Here is a 20,391-nt window from a genome sequence, read left to right as displayed (position 1 = left end):
AAAAATTAAACAAAGACGCGGTGGGGGCAGAGAAGAAAAAAAGAAAGAGAAGGGGGAGGGAAAGGGAAAGTTCTTCTTGGATTTAGTCAGAACAGAAAACTGATGATTGTGTTGTGTGCAATGCTAGCTGCCGTGCCAATCTCAAGCTGGCACTTTGAGCTTGCTGTAATGGCTAAGCCTGAGCTGAGGAGAGGAGACAGTTTGCCTCACTTTTATTGCCCAGCCTCACCATGCATCTCAATATGTTTTTGATTTCGTATTTTAAAAATAAGGTGAATGATCTCAAAAAGAAATCATTGTAAGCAAGTTTATTTTTTACTTTTTCTTTCTAATGGACAATTAAAAAACAATCCTGGTCCCACTCCAGAGATTTTGTTGTTTCTTAGTACAACTGTAATTTAGGTGCATTGAATAGTGTAATGGTATTATTAGATATTATCATGGTTTTTTTTTAATTCATAAAATGTGTGACACACCTTATTTGTATTCTTCTTGAGGAAATATCCTGAAATGGGTTTTGTGTGAGTTCCTTTTTTGAGCATGTCATAAGGTGTGAGTTAGAATGTAAGTTCCTATGAACAAGAATAGCTTTTCTTTTATTCTCTTTTTAAGTTTTGGAGTGCATAATTATTTTCAGCTTTGAGGAGTTTCAATAGACTATTGTTTGTTCTCTTACAATGTTCCAGTCCACCAAGTCCCACTGTGTATACTTCCTATCTATTCTGACAGATATTTATATTTCAAATTAGAATAAGCAACAATTAATTTTCTTCTGAAAAGTTTCTGAGGTTTTTCATGATCTATTAGATAATTGAAGATATCCTAGGCTATCACAAAACCAGAGCTGTGAGTCACTGTTTTAGTGATTAGCACTTTGTAAGCCTCCAAAAAAATATTAAAATCAGTGTAGATTGTCCAATTTCTGTTGGATTCACTTTAGTGCAATGTGATGGGTTAACAAGTGTACAGAGAAGATATTATGAATCTAGAAAGATAGATTTTACAGAAGACTTTTATCCAAATTAATTTAAAGAATAACAGAAACAGTGGTGTTTGGGGCAAAAGAAATAAGGTGACTCAATTAAATGATAAAGAAATCTCCAGAAAAAAAAATTGTCTTAAGCCAACCCAATCCTAAAAATAACAATTCTTTCATAAATGCATAGTAACTTTAGAAAGGATTCTTTTATCAAGTGTTTTTAACATGATTGGCTATGAACCAAATATTGAAACCTGGTATTTCTTTAAGAATGATAGTTTTATTCTATGTGGCTAAAGAAAATCTCACAGAAGGATAATGAGAGTCATTTGCAAAGAAATTCACCTGCTGAAGTTGTGCCTGAAGCTTTACCTAATTCATTTTTGGCTCTTGCTTAGGCCTAACCATGGTGACACACTGAGAAATTCATGCCAAATCCTTGTGGGTTGCTGGAACATTTGCAGGAGGCGATGGTGAATAACTAAGGGCACAGCTAGCCCCAGGGTCTGTGTCCCACTCAGCAGGGCTTCTTCAGAGTTGACCATGGCAGTGCAAGAAGACCCATTGTGTAGCTGGCTAATTGTCCTGTTAGCCTGTTGCCATTACATGGATCCAGGAAGGCAATTTGGTCTCTATCCACAGTCAGAGCTGGGCTCCACACACCAGTAGTCCTGGATTGAGAGATTGGGATCCATTAATTTGACACTCAAACCTAGGTCATCTTGTGGCTTTCTAAAACAGATTTAGGAAATGATGCAGTGCTCACAGATTTACAACTGTATATGTAGGTTAAAGAGCCTTGGTAAGTGAACAGGTAAACCCAGAAACATTAGGCTCCTTAGAACCTTTCTGTTTTTTAGGAAGAGTATCTTTGGAAGGCAGGTCTGTTTTAGGCCTTCTGATTTTTCTGCCTGGTGGTCTACAGGGTAATTGCATTACAAAAGGCAGGATCAAGACTAATCTAAATCTTCTACATCTTCCCTCCCTCCCTCTCCCCCCCCCCTCTCTAACTCTTGTATATTAGTTATGTTTTTCTTCAACTTCTTAGTGGGCACTGACCTGTAACCCCCACTTCCAGCTTGGGGCTACCATCCACAATGAGCTTTTGATCAGAGAAACCTACAAGGTTTCCCTAAACAATGATAGACTTCTGTCAGAGTACTTGATGACACACCAAAGGCCAGTGGTAAGACCCTATTGCTGAACACTCCATACGCAGCTGACACATAAAATGGAATGGCATGGCTGGAAGCCAGGAGAGAGTCAGTCCCCAGACAGTCAGCGTGTCTAGTGCCAGAAGGTGCTACATGGGCGACTGGGGGAAATGACCAATATCTGTCCAAGCAACTCATGGTCTAACTTAATTAGTAACAAATAACCTGATGTGATGCCCACACAAGTGCAATAGTGGCACACAGCCATGGTGGGGAACCAACTGCTCTTGATTTGGCTAACTGATAACCCATAGCTGGAGCTGGGAAACAAGTCAGAACCATACCCAAACATAAGCCCACTCTCCAATATCAAGCTACCATCAACCATGGGGTACAAGAGAGCCTACACCTATCAAACTCTCTATCAAAAAAGTAATTGTTATCTCAGTTTTCCGGGTGCTTACTTACTCTCCATTGGAGAATCTGCTTCTCTTTTTCAGATAGTTGCAGATCCTAAGGAGAAAGCTGCCCCAACATACCTCAAAAGGGGCCCGACTGAAACTAAGGAAAATTGGCGAAACAAGCAAGGGTGATGTTTTCCTGATGAACCTGATACCAGCACAAAGGGGAAGGAGACCAACACAGAGAAAAATCAACTCCTACCAAATCAGAGAGCCAGAGCCTCAGAGGCCCCCAACACCTCAGCACTGAAGCAGACCAAAAATGAACCCAACATGGCTCAGGGAAATTTTGCAGAAGAGGGGGCGGAAAGAATGTCAGAGTCACATGTTGGGTCATGATATGCAGAGACACTTATCGTACCAATAACTGTGGGCTAACTCCACAATGCACGACCCATTTACATCAACAAGGAGGGTCCAATGGGAGGGGGTAGATCATGGATGAGCCTAAACAATGGTACCAAACTGCCTGTATTTGCTGAAAAGAAAACTAATAAATTAAATTAAAAAAAAAAAAAAGGCAGGCCAGGCTGTCTTCCTGCTCTTGAAACCTTGCGAAGGTATTCTTGTGTGATACATTTGTCCACAGTCTATTTGGAGGGAATAATCCTTCATCACCTGGTTAGTATAGGCAGAGTTGATTAATACCCCAGTAGCCTTGAACATATTTTCAACATAACGTTTTTCTGAGGAATAAGTTCTGTACTTTCTTTGAAAGAGGGTGTCTAAAAATCTTTGGAAGTGGACCTCTTTCACCGCAGGTCTTTCCTTATCTTTACTGTGGACAGGTACAGGTACTTAGCCAGGGGAAGAGCTATTTCAGACCTCCAGTGGAGCTGCAGCGCTGGGCTCAGCTTCTGCTCACTTTCCCCTCATTCATGTTTTCCTTTAAAGTTATGTTTTCACTTATACAGTTTTCTTCTTAGCATTCTTTAATTTTTGCATGTATACTTACATTTTAGCATTTGCTGGGAAAGTAAAATAAATTTGAAATGAGACCGAGAGAGAGAGAGAACAAGACAAAGTCAGGAAAAACAGCCTTTTTTTTTTTTTCTATTCCAGAATGACTGAGGAGGGAGCAAAGGCGCCTTTTTTATTGGTCGCATTCTGTTTCAAGCTACTTGGACTTCGATTCTGCAGCTCAGTACATTAGCACCAGATTCCATGGGTGCCACAAGGGCTTGATCCTCACACAGCCAGTTTGCATCACTTTCTCCCAGGAGTTACTGGGAGGCAGTGTGGTCAGTGTAAATGCTGCACGTGAGAGGGTAGCACAGGAGCAGTAGGTAGCAATCCAGCCATTCTCTCAGGTTGAAACAAGATAAAACTTCCTCCCTTTGTACCTCACCAGGATCTGTGAAGATTAGATACTGGCTGTAAAGTACTTGTACAAAGTACATGTACTATCTTAAACAAGATTAGCCCACAGATAAAGAAGAAAGCATCTGCAGGACCCTCCAGAAGGTATTGCCTCATAATTTTGACTTTATTAGTAGTTTGTAGGCCAATGTATTGAGTTTGGTTTGTCTGGGAAAAATTTAGGTATGAGTGACTGACCTTTCTATTTATTTATCGGGTTAAGAAAATTGTTTGATAGGGAACATTTGTGTTAATAAAAACAAAGTGGGCTTTGAATCTTGAAGCAGACTTCATTTGAAAAGAAGGTGAAGGGAAGGTCTCTAGGAACATATGCGCCACTGAGGAACATTTGTATATATTTGATCTGTCAGCACGCTCCAGCGATTCTCACGGTGTACCTTGGAGTTCTCAGTCGTAGCACAGAGCTGCCGCAGTGGATTGGTACTACAGTCACTCTCCAGCTTTATTGCGGCATTCAGCAACAACTTCATTTTTAGCGTTAAAAAAAAAAAATCCTCTTCACTTAATTCAGACAGTGACCTGCAGGCCTCACTCTGACTGAAGGAGCCGTTCAGAATACTTCCAGACAAAAGCTGGGCTTTTCCCTAGCAACCACATCAAAGCCGAGTCTCCCAGAATAGCTCCCTCCCAGGTTTCCTTTGGCGCATAGGTTCACAAGGAGTCTAGGGCTCCTGGTATCCAGTTCAAACTGCTCTTTCAAACTGAAATGGAAAGGAAAACTCCTGAGGAATTTTCACGGTCTCTGAAAGCTGGGGAGGTCTGTAGCAGCGCTTAATCTTGGGAGAACATGGTGGTCATTTGGAGCATCCCTAACTCGGTTATCGCCCGCATCTGTGCGTGTGTTCTGTTGGGCTCCTATAGAACGAGGTCTCTGTTTCCTTTCTGCCAGTACCTAATATCAGCTACACTCAGGAGCCAGCCGATGAAGACTTCCTGTTTGTTTTGAGTCATTCTTAGGGTGATAAATATACTTTAGCTTTCTGCTTAGAGAGGAAAGAAACCAGCTGCCCTGACCAAAAAAGAAAAACGCAGAAACTCAACTGAATAGTTATGTTATCATGGAGCTTCAAGGGCAGCACAAAGAACAACAACAGCAACAAACCCATAAACCTGGACGATGTAAATGATTTTCATATTAAAGCATCCTTACCATATACATAGACCTAAGTTGTTTGTCTTTAATCACGTAAGCAAACTGTGTATTTCTTATTTCTTCTAAGACTGAGCATTGACTAGAAAATTTAAAAAAAAAAGTAACTTACACCACAGAGTAATGGTGAGCTATATAAATAAACAATTATAGTTGTGGCTTTTTGATCTGGTCTCAAGCTTTTAATGCCATTTTAGTATGAACTGATAATGCTTCTGAATAAAGTGATGTTCATATTGGTGGGGGCATCCACTGTTGTACTGAGTCATTTATGTACATGATGATTTGGACTCAAATTAACCCAAGAACAGAAGAATATTATAAAATTATTTAAAGCAAGAATGACGGGGAATCCTATATAGCTCGAGTGGCACTTCTTAAAGAAAGCTGTGGAAGTTTTAAGCTGTGTCTTAATCATATTTTTGTGTGTTTATTTTTGATAGATTTGTATTTGATGACCATAGTGATGGAATTATGATTTCACTTCTGACCTACAGACAACTTTGGGAATACTTCCACTGTGAAATTTTATTTTTGTTTTTTCTTTTCTTTAAAGTCTAATATGGATTAGACTTGTAGAAGTTGCGAGTTACAAAATATAGCAATGCCTTTTATGTGCTTAGAGTGGAGATGAGTCACTCAGTGCTTCTTAACAAGCACAAATATTCTGAAGCAATTTCTAGGAAAGGAAAATTTACTAATCATCTCTAGTCAATCTTGTTGTTAAGACTAAAGAAAATGTTTATTTGTGTGTGTGTGTGTGTGTGTGTGTGTGTGTGTGTTTAAGGAAGGGTCTTGCTGTAGCCCAGGCTGACCTGGAATTCGCTATGTAGTCTCAGGGTTGCTTTGAACCCACAGCAATCCTCCTACCTTTGCCTCCCCAGTGCTAGGATTAAATGAGTGTACCACCACGCCCAGCTTTAAACAATAAACTTAAAGGTAAAGTTAGCATTAACAATTTTATGCTGTCAAATTAGTGATGCAAGTCTGCAGGCAGTCTAGTATCCTTTGGCCTAGTGACAATGGTTCTGGATATACCTGTAAATTCACACATGAATATAGAACATGCACAGGAATGGCTGTTTGTGAAGGGTCCCCAACCCTTGGCTTGGCAATTTACTTTTACAGTGCTGAAGGATAGTGGAGAAGGGGGCCAAAGCTCACATCACAAAATACATAAATGAATAAATAAAGCTGGGTGTGGTGGCGCACACCTTTAATCCCAGCACTTGGGAGGCAGAGGTAGGAGGATTGCCATGAGTTCAAGGTCACCCTGAGATGACATAGTTAATTCCAGGTCAGCCTGGACCTGAGTGAGACCCTACCTCGAAAAACAAAAAAAAAAAAAAAAAAAAAAAAAATTAAAAAAAATAAATCAAATGACACTGGCCATGCATAAGAGAAGAAATACACTTAAAAATAATAAAGACATTCATTATCTTAATCACCTAAGCACAGTGGTGGACGGCTCTAATTCCACTGCTTAGGAGGTGGAAGCAGGAAGAGCGGGAGTTTGAGGCTTAGGCTATAGAACAAGACCCTGTCCACCAACTCTAATAGCAAAATAAAACAATGAAACTTTCAACCAATAACAACAACAACAAAAAGCAAATCATACAAAATACTGTTTTTTATATATGGGGAAATGTGTTTTTAAAAATATTATCATCTTACTGATAGAAGGGGAACAAGAAAGTGTTTAAAATATGAAGAACTTGAGGACTGAATAATAAAATATAATAATAAAAAATATTTTCTGTCATTCTGAAGGTTTACATTTGAACTTGGAAAGAATGGAAGTAGAAAGTGGCTGGTATTAGGAGGAAAGGAAAACAATACAATGAAGCTAGCATTTTCTGTGGGAATGTTCACAGAAGGATTAAAAACAAGTTTATAAAATAGATATAGGTGCAAGTGTTCTGGAGAATAATTTTTGTGGTTACCTCTCCCTCCGTACTGTGAAGAAGTTACAATTTGACATATAGGATTTAAGGATAAGGATTTAATGACATCATTTTAAAAATAAAATATACCATTTACAATAAATTGGAATTCTGACTGGGTGGGACCTATCACTTACCAAATATAAAAAGATGTGAGAAAACCACTCTTTACTTTTTTCAGAGCTACTGAGTGCCAAGTAGTGAAGTGAAATCATTATGCTCCAATTGATGCTACACATGTCAATCACCCGATCTTCTCAGCATCACTATTTGCTTATCCTGTTCAAAACTAACTTCAGAGCCTGGCATCGTGGTACACACCTTTAATCCCAGCACTCATGAGGCAGAAGTAGGAGGGTCCCCATGAGTTTGAGGCCACCCTGAGACTACATAGTTAATTCCAGGTCAGCCTGAGCCAGAGTGAGACCCTACTTTGAAATCCCCCCAAAACAAAACAAAACAAAACAAAACAAACAAACAAACAAACAAACAAAAAACAACAACAACAAAAAAAACAGCTTTGGTTGTGATGGCACATTTCTGATCCAGCCTTAAAGCTTAAGAAAACTGGAGAGATTCTATTTACTTAGAACCAGGAGTCATTTCTTCATAATTGAATAGAAACATAATCAAACCTTCTAATAGTATATGACACTATAGTTTGTATATGATCATTGGTTGTATTTGGTTCTAGTTGAAGATGGGAACAATAACTAGTGGCTTTCTGCCTTGCCCAAGTAGCCATTTTTCTGGCAATGTAGTTCCTTCTTAGTGGGTAGAAATGTTTTTGGTGCTGTGTAAGAACATTTCTGAGCATCTTCTTATGGGACACAGGCTGGCAAGCAAGGATTTCCAAGTGTGGGAACTTGGGAGAAGAAAGTGTGTTTTATAGCAGCTAACAATGCATTTACCTGAACTTATTGTGACACCAAATTTCAGATCCTAAAGGTTTCAGAAAATTCTGCTGAAGGTGAGGAATAGGCATGAGGAACAAAGACTGTGAAGTATTTAGGGTCATTTTCTATTGAGTTAAGTATTTTTGAAAATAAATTATTTATTAGAAGAAATAGGGATGGAAGTGGAGGATGTTTTTCACACCAATTTTTCACACTTCTGAGGTGATAAGTCCAGCCTTTACAAAATAAAATGGCAGGTTTCACACTAAACCCACCCAGACATATTCTTGTAGTCTCTGATCCCATTCACTCTTTGAGAGTAAGGAGACACCATGGTCTCTGGTTAAAGAAGCTGACGAGGGGTCTCCATCATCTTCACTTTGACTTGATGTTTTCTCAGTGTACCTCTGCATGTTATGTGTAGATTTCCAGGGCAGCATTGATATGCTTCTAGTGACTCTAGCTTTAGACCAACCATATTTTTTCTCTGTCCTGCTCTTCTCCTCCTTCTTCTCTTTGTTCTTTTTCTGTCTCTTCCTTCTCTTCCTCATTCTTCTGAGACAGGGTTTATTTATGTAGTCTGGGCTGGCCTTAAGTTACAAAGTAAACCAGATTGGTTTTAAACTCATAGCAGTTCTCTTGCTTCTGTCTCTTTAGTGCTGGAATTATAAGTGCATGCCACCACGCTCAGCTCTCTTTGCTGTTCTTGATTTTAATATTTAGTGAATTCAGCCAATGAGTTCATTAACTTTACTAAATAGGCTCATAGTGTCTATGTCTTAGATTCTCTTGGTTGTCATTTTTGTCTTATTTCACTTACTCACTAGTAGGGATGTGATTTATTTCTTACTGTCTTTCACTTTTTAGAATAGCGTATTTGATCTCAATCTAAAGTTGGAGAATGCTGTCATGGGAATCATCTCTGGAGACCATTCAGGGTAATGTCTAAAACCCTTGAGTGGCCAACTCTGAAACTGGATTATCACTGGTTTTCTTCCAGGTCAGGAACCAACAGCTTTACCTACAGAGCTGTTGAAAAGAAAAGCTTCTAGAACTCACTGATGATTCCTCTTCCTTTACAACCTTCTGCCCAGTCATCAGTAAATTTTATCTTCTTGTTATCTGGAAATGATTCATTTCTTTTGCAAGAGAACCACCACCTCTTGCCTTAATACAGTAAGAGCCAGGCATATACATGTGGCCTATTCTTTCACATTTCCCTGTGCTATTTTCTACCTACTATTTTTCTAAAACTTTGTTTCTGGATTTGTGCCTTTGTGACTTTCCAGTTCTGCTATCACTTGCTAGGCTGCAAGTACCAGGAGAATGGAGTCATTTGGAGGAGAGTACAACATCATAGTTTTAATATTTCTTAAATAAATGAGCTCTGTCCTTCTTAAAAAATAAATATAGATCATAAAGAAATTAATTTGTTAGGCTTATAAAATTTCTGATTCTACAATCAAATTTTGAACTCAATTCTCTCTAAAGCTATTGTTCTTATGCTATACTATGGCTACTATTTATACTACTGTGCAAAACTGCATTATGTCTACATAAGGAGTGTAGTCCCTTTAGCTCCTGGCTTGTACCTTGGGCTGTCTGAAAAGTCAATGCAACTAATTATAAGATCAGTATTTGGCTGACATCCAAACAGACCTGTGGCATCAAATTCTACTCTTCAGTAAAGTTTTAACATTCATTCAGTGCAGTTAAGTAGCTTTAAAGATTCCTACAAACTTTAACCTTCTAGGTGAATATATATCCCTATTTTGGTAGTATTCTTATTTTTAAATATAAATTTATTTTATTTTAATGCATATATTCCTTCTGTTTCTAAGAAAATAGATTTCTACCTTTAAGGAACTTGAAGGCTGTCGTGTACTTGTATTTTGAATGCAATTCTCCAGTCTTTGCTTATACAATTACAGCCCTTTCTTTCTGCACCTCTATTGTTCCCTCTTTGTCTGACAGTGAAGACAATTTTTCTCAAATTGCCTTCATTTGTGTGGTGTTGCACCGTAGAACCTGTAGACTGCCACTGGACTCAGGGTCTCTCATTTTCTATAGTTTTGACTCTGTAAAAAAATTCTTGACACCTCTGAAACTTGATTTCTTTGTATATAAAGTAGTGATAAGTAAGGACATTTATATAGATTAAGTAAAATAATCTACATAAAGAACTTCCTGATGCATGAGGTTGGAATGTGACTCTGATGGAGGTTGCTTGCCTAGGATGTACAAGGTTCTGTGTTCAATACCCAGAACTATAAGAAAATATAAAAGAAATTGTTGGGCTGGAGAGATTGCTTAGTGGTTAAGGTGCTTGCCTATAAAGCCAAAGGACCCAGTTTTAATTCCTCAGAACCCATGAAGCCAGATACACAAGGTGGCACATGCATCTGTAGTTTGTTGGCAGCTGCTGGAGACCCGGGTATGCCCATTTTTTCTCTCTCTCTGCCTCATTCTCTGTCTCAAATAAATAAATTAATAGATAAATAAATAGATAAATAAAAACAGAACACTTTAAAAAGAAATTCCTGATGTAAAGTATTAACTGTTGATAGCTACAAATGCAATAATAAAATAATTGCTTCCTTATGTTAAATCAATGAAAATAAATCCAAAATTCTCTTAGCTCTGAAATTTTAATATTCATACTTTGCCAATCACCTTCTTTTCATGAATGGAAAAGAAAACTATTTAGTCCCCTCTTTGTCTCATAATCATGTTATATCATGCAGACTGGAACGTGTATGCTGTCCAGTGTTAAAGGTTAGACTTTTATAAACCATGGTTATACAAAAAAATATTTTGCTTCTCTTCTGCATGTACTATGTTACAGGTACCAATACTTTAAGAGAATGAGACAAATGCCACTAAGCTAGCACTCTAGTCTCAGAGAACTGAGGTTTCTTTTTCAGGGGAAAATGTCTCACAGTTTTGCAAGCAGATGTATAGCACTAAATAATCTGATTGGGTGGCAAGTTAGTAGATTGGATTCTAGTCAAGATCAATAGAGTTATGAATCAAGGATCTGTGAAGATGTCTCAGTGGTTAAAGTTACTTTCTTGCAATGCCTACCTTCTTGGGTTTGATGACCCAGACACCCACATAAGTCAAAAAGTGGCACAAACATCTGGTGTTTGTTTTTGATGGCAAGAAGCCCTGGCCCTCCCATATAAACACACAGGCAATATTGTAATTAAAAAAAAAAAGACTCATAATGATTGACATTATTTGTGGGAATTCAACTCAAAATTTAGAAGGAACCAAATCACTGAGAAATAAAATAGGTCTCAGGAGGAAGCACTAGTATGGGTGGGTGCATTTTTTTAAGAACTAAGTGTACAGATGATGGGAGGTGACTCTTAAGGAGAAATTCCACAGATATTTAATGTCTTAGGAGCCAGTTCTCATAACAAAGCCAATCTTATGCAAATTAAGAAGTAAGTGGTTTTTTCATTATTGCCAGAAAATCTTGTCATAGATGGCTTTGTCTATGGAAAGAGACCACTTTATCCATAGATCATGAGAGACACTGTGTAGACAAACTTAGGGAGATTGTAGAAAATAATACTTTTTAGATTGTTGGGGTTCTTTAGTTAAAGGTAAGTAGAGTACAAGTGTACTTTCTAAGCATTTGAGCTAGGTTAAAAAGTAAAGGAATTTGGAAAGCTTCTAGCAATTGACCTTGCTTCTCAAAGCTACAAACATAAGAAAAAAAGAGACTTTTCAAAAATACAAATAAAGCTGAGGTGTCCCAAGTTCACTCCATCTCACCATTCTATCCTCGAATGCTGGCTGGCTTCTTTCTACCCAGTCAAGCACAATGTTCCAACACTAAGTTCCCCTAATCTATATTTAGTGAATTGCAGACCTGCCATAAATTTTCTCCTAACAACAGAAATTATTTTTGAGAAAAACTTATCAATGTTTGATTTGATTTGGAATCTTGTGAAATACCAGCTACTACAGATTTAAGTGGGTCAACCTCAATTGGACAAGGATCTATCTAAGTCTTTCATAAAGCATTGCAGACATTTTGAAGATTCTAGGGCTCTTTATGGTATGTTTTGCCTCAAAGGTTTCTCTTGCAACTGGCATGGGTTTGCATGCATAGAGAATCTATCTCCTTTTATTGTTTTGTGTTGTCGTCATCTTATCTGTATTGTGTGCAAAACAGTTTTTCCATGAAATGATTTATTCTAATAATTAAAGGAAGCAATATTCTTTTGGCAGATGATTGTTTTATCTGAGTTATAAAATACAATTTGCTTTTTTCTTTGTGAGATTTTTCCAAAAAAGATTCATCATTAATTAGTTTGAGGTGCACTGTGGCTTACTTTTTCTCCAAGTAAAATATTTTTCTTTTTCAAAAGTAGATGAATATTAAGTTGAGAAGGTTAAAAAATCTCAGCAATATTAAAAAATACTAAGATTTTCTAGTAAGAAGTTTTTGCAATTTGCTATAATTGAGTATTTCAGGTATTGAACACCTATTAAAGGAATACTTGTTTGCATTATATTAGATGTAAATTAGGTGGCTCACTTTCTCTACCTCTTTCTCTGTATTTATTTTTAATCTTATTCTAAAGTGGAAACTAGGACCAAATGAAATTAAAGCATTGTGTTGGCTTGATTGGTCTTATATCCTTCAAAGAACTGTGGATGACTCACAGATTGTCCCCTTTTATTTGTAATTAAACAGAGACAGGAAAGATAACAGACACTCATAATAGCAGAATAAATGCTAAGGTCGTGCCTCACTTAACACTTCACGTTTAAACTGATATTGTTCAGTACTGCTCTCAGATCATTTTACTGCTTGATATTAAAGGATGGTTATAGTAAAGGGAAGGGATTACACACAGCCATTTAATCTTGTAATTTCATCTGTGTTGGAAAGGGGTTCCTACTTTTGATAGAAGAGAACTTAAAGTGGGTATTGTGCTAGGTTGCATCTCTGAGTTTGCTGTACTGACAGATGCTTCTGTAGCATGTGTGTGGCTATTTCTGCTTTAGTAAAAAAGTACTAACAAAGTAACTCATGGCCATTCTAAAAAATTTAGGAAGTAAATGAAATGCAAACACTCATATATCTTGCACTATTGTCTATATTGTAATAATTCTTCCAAACATGTCATCCATGTATAACAGTACATAACAAAAAAGGTTATGTGTGTTTATAAAATGTAATTTCTAATTTTTCTTTTCATATAAGAATATCTAGTGAATACATTTCAATGCCTGCTATTATACTTTCACATTACCTATTTTCTTGGCTTCACTGTTTTTATTTAGTTGATCCCCTATTGTTGAGCATAAGGTTGTTACCAGTTTTTTCAAGAGCATAAAGATAGTTTGCATAAATGTTCCATTCAACCAAATGTTTGGTCATATTTCTGATTATTTTCTTAGAATGTATTTAAAAAAAAACACCAAAACCAAATTGTCAGGCTACCTGTTTAGAAGCCTTCTCATCTCAGTTTGAGAGTCATTGCTTTCACTATCTCTTTTAAAGTAAATCTTTCATAATTTGCAGTTCAAACATTTTTCTTATGTGTAGTTTGTGTGAACTTGTATGTGTGGTATGTGGTATATACATGTTTGGGTTTGGATATAAGCTCCTTTTGTGTGCAGTCAGAGGCAAGAGGAGAATATCAAAAATCTTCCTATGATTCTTCTTCACATTTCCTTGAGATAGAGTCTCTCACTGAAGCTGGAGCTGCAAGTTTTCCTTAGACTGGCTGATCAGTGGCCTCCAGGGAGTCTGCAGTCTCTGAACCCACCCCCACTGAGGACTGAAGTTACAGGCGGCATGTGTGTCTATACCCCACTTTTTACGTGGGTGCTGAGGATTAGACTCTGGGTGTCTCAGGCTCTTTTTAGGCCCTCTTGCTTGTTTAGCAAGTGCTCATACCTGCTGAGATGTTCTAGCCTTGTGAATATATTTTTGCAAAATGAATTACTGAGTGAAAAACATGCATACATTTCAAGATTTTAGTTCATGTACCTTTCTTCCTGTGAAAGATTCCATGATTCACATGTTGATTCATTTGTAGCCTGCTGGTTTAGTATTTTCAAACCTGAAAGCTATTTGCTTTGGCTTCCCAGCATAACAACTGTGTGGTGCTACAAAATTGTCATAAGTAGGTTTCAGATAGCTGGTTAAATTCTACAATGCAGTGATGACTTCAGTTGTATCAACTTGGCACAATTCTTTTCTCTACCTGCTGTTGGCTGATTTTATCTAGATCTACCACATATTTTAGTATACTTCTGCAAGAAGTCTCTAAGAAATTGAAAAGGAGAGCTATCAGTTGCAATATAACACAGTATACTAACATTCAATCCAAAGTTAGGCAGTGGACATCCCTTAGTCACAGGCCAATGGAAGCAGGAGAACCATGGTGACATTAACCAGACAAAGGTTCAAGGATAGCCATGAAGCAGAACATGTCACCTATTCCCTTCCGGGAGGCCGTCACACAAATGAGTGTGCTCACCACTGAAACTGGTGAAACGTCCAGCACTTGCCCAGGCGCTGCTGCTCAGATGTCATCTTTGCAGGAAAGGCACAGATGGAATTTCAGTCTTCCATCTTTGTCTTTTCCAAATGGTTTTGTGTTTCTCTGCAGGTTTTCTTATGGAGTGTGGCAGACATTTGCAACATTTACATTTTCAGGTTCCAAATTATAAAAAACAAACATGTATGCATCCTGTTATTTTTCAGTTGTGCCTATAAACCTCCTTTGTAGAGCTTACAGAGTATTTTCAAGGCATGTTCCAGCACAAAAAAACTAATTAAAATATCAGTATATCAATCAAATATCCTCCTACTTTTACCATAAAAAAAAAGTTTCTAACCTCAAAAAGGAACTTAGTTCTCGGCAACTTCATGTAAAATGCTTCTTCAGCTTTTATTAGACTCCGGCCATCTCAAAATGCAAGTGCAGTCAAAATTAGCCATAAGATTAATTTTTGGTGCTTGAACTTCTATCTTCAAAACTAAGCTGTTTCACTTCCTCCTAAGAAAACAAATTACTTGAAGATAGGTTTCCATTTCATGTTAGTATCCCTGAAGTGCCTAATCTTTGATAGGCATTTAAATGAATGAATGAAGATATCTGCATTCTCACAAAAGCAAACTATCATCATTACTGACAACACACTTAGATAGATAGGCAAGGGGCCAAACACCAGGCCTCTCCTTACATGACTGGCTACTGTCACTAGGCAAGTTACTAAATTTCTCTGAATCTTAGTGTTCATGCTTGTAGTGCTTGTGATGATATGAATACATTTTCTCCTTAGAGTTGTGATCAAAGAAAATAAAATAATAGAAAGTGAGCACTCTGGTCAGTACACTTCAACTAAAATTATTATTATATTATTATTCTTGTTTTGAAAGCATGTGATAGTGTTTTCCTTACTGGTATTTTATTTCCTCTGTTTTTGTTGGGAAGATAACCTAATGTAAGTCAATTCCCATTGTAAGATTATTTGATTTTTTTCCCTTAAATTCATTGTCTAGCATTTTATAGAAATGAAAATTACATTTACACACATATTGTTACTATTTTTAATTCCTTCTTTTTGATCCTTGAGCATAAATATGCCTTGCCACTGAGCTACACATGAACTCTTGTAAAAAAAATTTTAAATATTTTTCCCTCTTCTATATTGATGTTGTTCTTTCTGTCTTTTTTTTTTTTTTTTCTCTCTTCTACCATCCACTACAACCTGTTGATGGGCCTGATAGGATGCAGGTAACAAGAGATTTTGTGACATCATGCTGTGATGACATTTGTGTCTGGAAGACAGTGTTACAAAGCACTTCTTCCCATCCTTTGGCTTTCACATTCTTTTCCCAACCTTTCCACTAAGCCATTGGAGGGTGTGGTAGAGATGTCTTATTGAGTGCTGAACATTCAACTGTTACTTTTTCTCAGTACTTTGACAAGTTATGTGCCTCCTCAGCAGTAATTGCCATCGAAAAAAAGAAACTTTTCTAACCAAAAGTGAGAGCAGCACTCATGTAGGCATAAGCATGAGTATTCCAATCCTCCTTTTCTTAACAGAGGAATAATGCAACTCATAAAAAGCACCTTAAATTACCAGTAAAGACACAGACTCCCTTGTGCTTCCACCCAGATTTTTGTCTTTTCTCTTTTTTTTCTTATTCTCTTCCCCCTCTCTTTTCTCTTCCTTACCTCTCCTCTTCCTTCCTTTCCCCTTCCCATCCTTCCTCCACTTTTTCTTCCTTTCTTTTTTCCCTCTCTCTCCTCTCCTCTCATAATAAAGCTCAGCTCAGCTCAGCCTCAAATTTACAATCTTGCTACCACCCTAAGGCCCTTTACATTCACTATCCAGCTCCCTCTTTCACAAGGGGGACAAAGATGTTGATTTCCAACACTATCCCTTAGTTTTCCATGATTCAGTGCCAGCTTCTCAGAACCACATAACTGAGCATAGCCATACATTTTTGGAATCTCAACACTTGAGAAATGGAGGTAGGAAGATCAGAAGTCAAATGTCACCACTGGCTATAGGTGTTCAAGGTCCACCTGGGCTACATAAGATTCTATCTCAAAAATAATTAATAAGGGCTGGAGAGAATGCTTAGTGGTTAAGCACTTTCCTGTGAAGCCTAAGGACCCCAGTTCGAAGCTTGATTCCCCAGGACCACGTTCTTTAGCCAGATGCACAAAGGGGCGCATGCATCTGGAGTTCATTTGCAGTGGCTGGTGGCCCTGGAGCACCCATTCTGTCTGTCTCTCTCTCTTCCTCTTTCTCTCTCTGTCACTCTCAAATAAATAAATAAAACTAAAACTAAAAAAATAATAATAAATAAGTAAATGTATGTTATGGTGCATGGTGAATCATGGATCATAACTCTAGTATGAACCCCTTGAAAGGTTAAGGTAGGAGGATTGCTATGAGCTTGAGATCAGATGAGACAAATAATGAGTTGAGATAAGCATGGGCTACAGAATAAGACCCTCTGTCTTTCTCTCTCTCTTTCTCTCTCAAAAAACAAAACAAAACAAAACCCAGCAAAATAAGAGAAAGATGGAGGAGAGTTATACAGAAAAGAACAGAAATGAAAAAAAGAAGGAGAAAATTAGCAAAAGAAGGAAGGATGGAGGGAAAAAGGGAAGGGAAACAAATGGAAGGGAAGGGAAACAGGGTGAATGTTTCAGGTAGGTTTCTATTTCTATGGTTAATGATTCTTCTCAAGAACACCATATATCTAGGTTAGTGCTATTTTTATATACTATCTTCTGTGGTTTGTCAATTCAGGTAGAAATAGCAGATTGCTTATTCTAAATGAGAGATGGCCAGTCTATTTTATCTTTGGTCATGAATACAGTCAATCCCTACCTTCACATGTTTCCGGAAGAGGACTGATAAACTGAAATATTGGAAGACACCCTACCTCTCCTTGATGCTGGAAGTATCTCCTTGAGTGCTTGCCTTTTTTTTTTTCCCTTTAAGCAACAACATAGTACACAATAAGCAAAAATTCTCTATATTTGATTGCATTAGGTACACCATTCAGTTGTGGGTGAATACGGATTCTTGCCACTTAATAATTACAGTGCTACTACGGTAGCAATGTAGATGAGTAACTACAATCTGTTTTTGCCTTAATGGTACTAATATCTAGAAGGAAACTATTATTCCATGGCTTCTTCCTCAGAAACTGGGTGATATGAGGAAGAACAAGTTAGGAAAACTTCCTCCAACATTCGAAACTGTAAGCACTCTCCCATGTTGTGGCTCCTGCTTACCACGGGTTGAGTTTTCTGTAGTTCTAAGAGTTTCTTTGTTGTGAGAAATGTAGTTAAATTGGTTTATTTTATGATTTCTCCTGAATGATTTCTTTTAAAGGAAAAAAATTCACTTGTGAAACAATAAGGGAGATGAGTGGATGAAAATCTACTTTCCAATAGACCTGGTCTTAAAGATCCAGGAACTCTGATGAAAAATACACAGCTCTATAGAATTTAAGGGACAAATTTTCCAGTACTTCCTATTCCAGGCCTGTACCAGGATATGTATTTCTGTCTGTGACCCAAAGTAATCTCTCCCTCAACATGTTTATGTGGTGAAAAAGCACCCAAGTCTCTTCCATGAGAAATACTGGATACAACCAGATGTCCAAAGGAACAAGAAAAAGTTAAATGCTCAAAATTATAGGGTCTTGAAGAAAAATTTTAGTTGTTGGTCATGACTGTCTAGGACAGTGGTTGGACAAACCACAAATACACCATATGCCATACAATATAATCCATCCTAAGAAAAGGCAGGAGGAGATACAGATCCTCCTGTGGACCATCATTTAACAGGACTTCCTCTCTCTTTTTGCAGAAGAGACCCATATTATCTGGAGATGAGCAACCATGTTTCTGCTGTGTTGTTGTATGAGGAGAATGTTTCCTGCTTACCTTTATGAGAACTGCTTAAATGCAATTATATCCCAGCCAACATTTTCCCTTGAATCCTCCAATGTCCATTGAGAAACCTAATCCCTGAATCTAAATGCCAGAGAAGTAGCTGGAATAATGGAAACAGACTTTCAAATCCAAAACTTGTGCTTCTATGATTGAAAGTCTTTTTCTTTATAAGTAGGTGTCACTTTCATCATTGCTGGTGGTAAGTTTTTGTCTTTCATTTTCTGGTGGAGAAGTTTTCTAGGGTATTTTTCAAAGTTTCCAGCTTACCAAAGCATTGGCTAAAATAAAAAGAGAACCAGGCGTTAGGTCTCAGGCAGCATTAGGTTTGTTGGGGGTGGGTGGAAGAACTGCTGACACAGCAAAAATAAGACAAAACATTTGAAACTTTTGGCTGTGTACTTCTCAAATGCCTCTTTTAGAAATCGCTTAAGTTGTTATTAACATCCACCACCCACCTTCCCTTTTTGGTCCTGACATTGGGTAATAATAGATAATGTTGACATATGTTCCCTGCTGGTCAGAAATACTATACTTCTGTGAAAGGTAACATTTTCAAGCTATGACAAAATGTATTTTACTTGGAAAGCACATTAGTTATTGGACTAATCTCAGAATGTGGACTGTGGGGTGAAAGTTTTAACATTTTAGTTGTGGGAGAAAGTTTGTTGGGAGAGTAAAGGCATCAGTATGGGGTGTGTTTATCTTTCACCATTTCTAAAGGTATTGGCTTGGAGTCAAACTCTTATGTCCTTAGGAATGTGAAGGAAACATTTTCAGCATGTATGAAGAACAGCTGTCCGTGGACACAGCAACTTTGAAAAGTGATTATACCCAACTTTACTGCAGTATGGATTATGAAATAAAAAAATATTTTTTTCACTGTGTACCAAAGAATTCTGTTTTATGGGCCAGTTTTGAAGCTTTTAACTGCATGAGACATATGCTGCAGTTCTGTTGTTTGTTCTCCATGTGATGTACTTTGAAATATGCTTAAAAAAGGAAAGAGAAGTGTGAGAGAGAGAGACAGAAAGACAGAGAGATGGAGAGATAGTCTGATCAAATGTGGTTCTCAAAACTACTTTTGAAACTAATTTAGGGGATGAATTAGGAAATGCCCCAGCTGGCTTCCAACCTGAACAGGCCTTTGCAAAACTGGAAAAATTGATTTTGTTTTGAAGGCTCAAACAGACTCAAGTGTTGTGGAAGTTGGAAAGAGTTTTTATTGAATCTGGTCTTTTGTGTTTTACGACAGTCTGAATGGGTGTTAAGATTCCACGAATAAATCTCCTGCCGTTTCTGAAATTTCTGATATAAACATGAGCTCTGTCAATTTGTTCTCTGCACAAATGTCTTTCAGAATGTTAACAAACATGGTGCATTGATGGGTAGTTGGCCGATGGCAGAACAGTCTGCCTTCCTTGTAGGATATTCTGGTTTGGTTTTTCTTTTGTTTCTCAATGTTGTGGCTACTGAGAAATGGGGATGTCATGGTTTGAATCTGAAATGTCCTCCACAGTCTGATGTGTTTGAACATTTGGCCCCCAGCTGGTGGCACTGCTTGAGGAAGCTGAGGAACCCTTGGGGCTCGAGGCCTAGTTGGCAGAAGTAGGTCTGAGGAGCTGGCCTTTGAAGGTTACAGCATCCCAGATTCTGGTCCGTGTGTCCACTTCCTGGGTGCCATCATACAAGGACTGTGCTGCAACCCATCATAATGCATTTTTGCCTTAATGGAATGAATCCTCTAAAACTCTGAGAAAAAAATAAAATAACCATCTCTTGAGTTGTTCTGTCAGGTATGTTGGTCATACTGATGAAAAGTTAACCAATACAAGTGACCATAGAGAACAAAAACTTCAGGAGAGAGCAGACTGAGCAACTGACTGGATGAGAAAGTGGTACCAGTGGTCTTCCACTGAAATCTGGTTAAGAGGCCCCTTTGAGAAGAAAGTGGATTGGCTCCCAGGA

Source organism: Jaculus jaculus, chromosome 4 (assembly GCF_020740685.1).
Source record: "Jaculus jaculus isolate mJacJac1 chromosome 4, mJacJac1.mat.Y.cur, whole genome shotgun sequence".
In the NCBI taxonomy this organism is placed as follows: Eukaryota; Metazoa; Chordata; class Mammalia; order Rodentia; family Dipodidae; genus Jaculus; species Jaculus jaculus.
Note: the sequence above shows the minus strand (reverse complement) of the source record.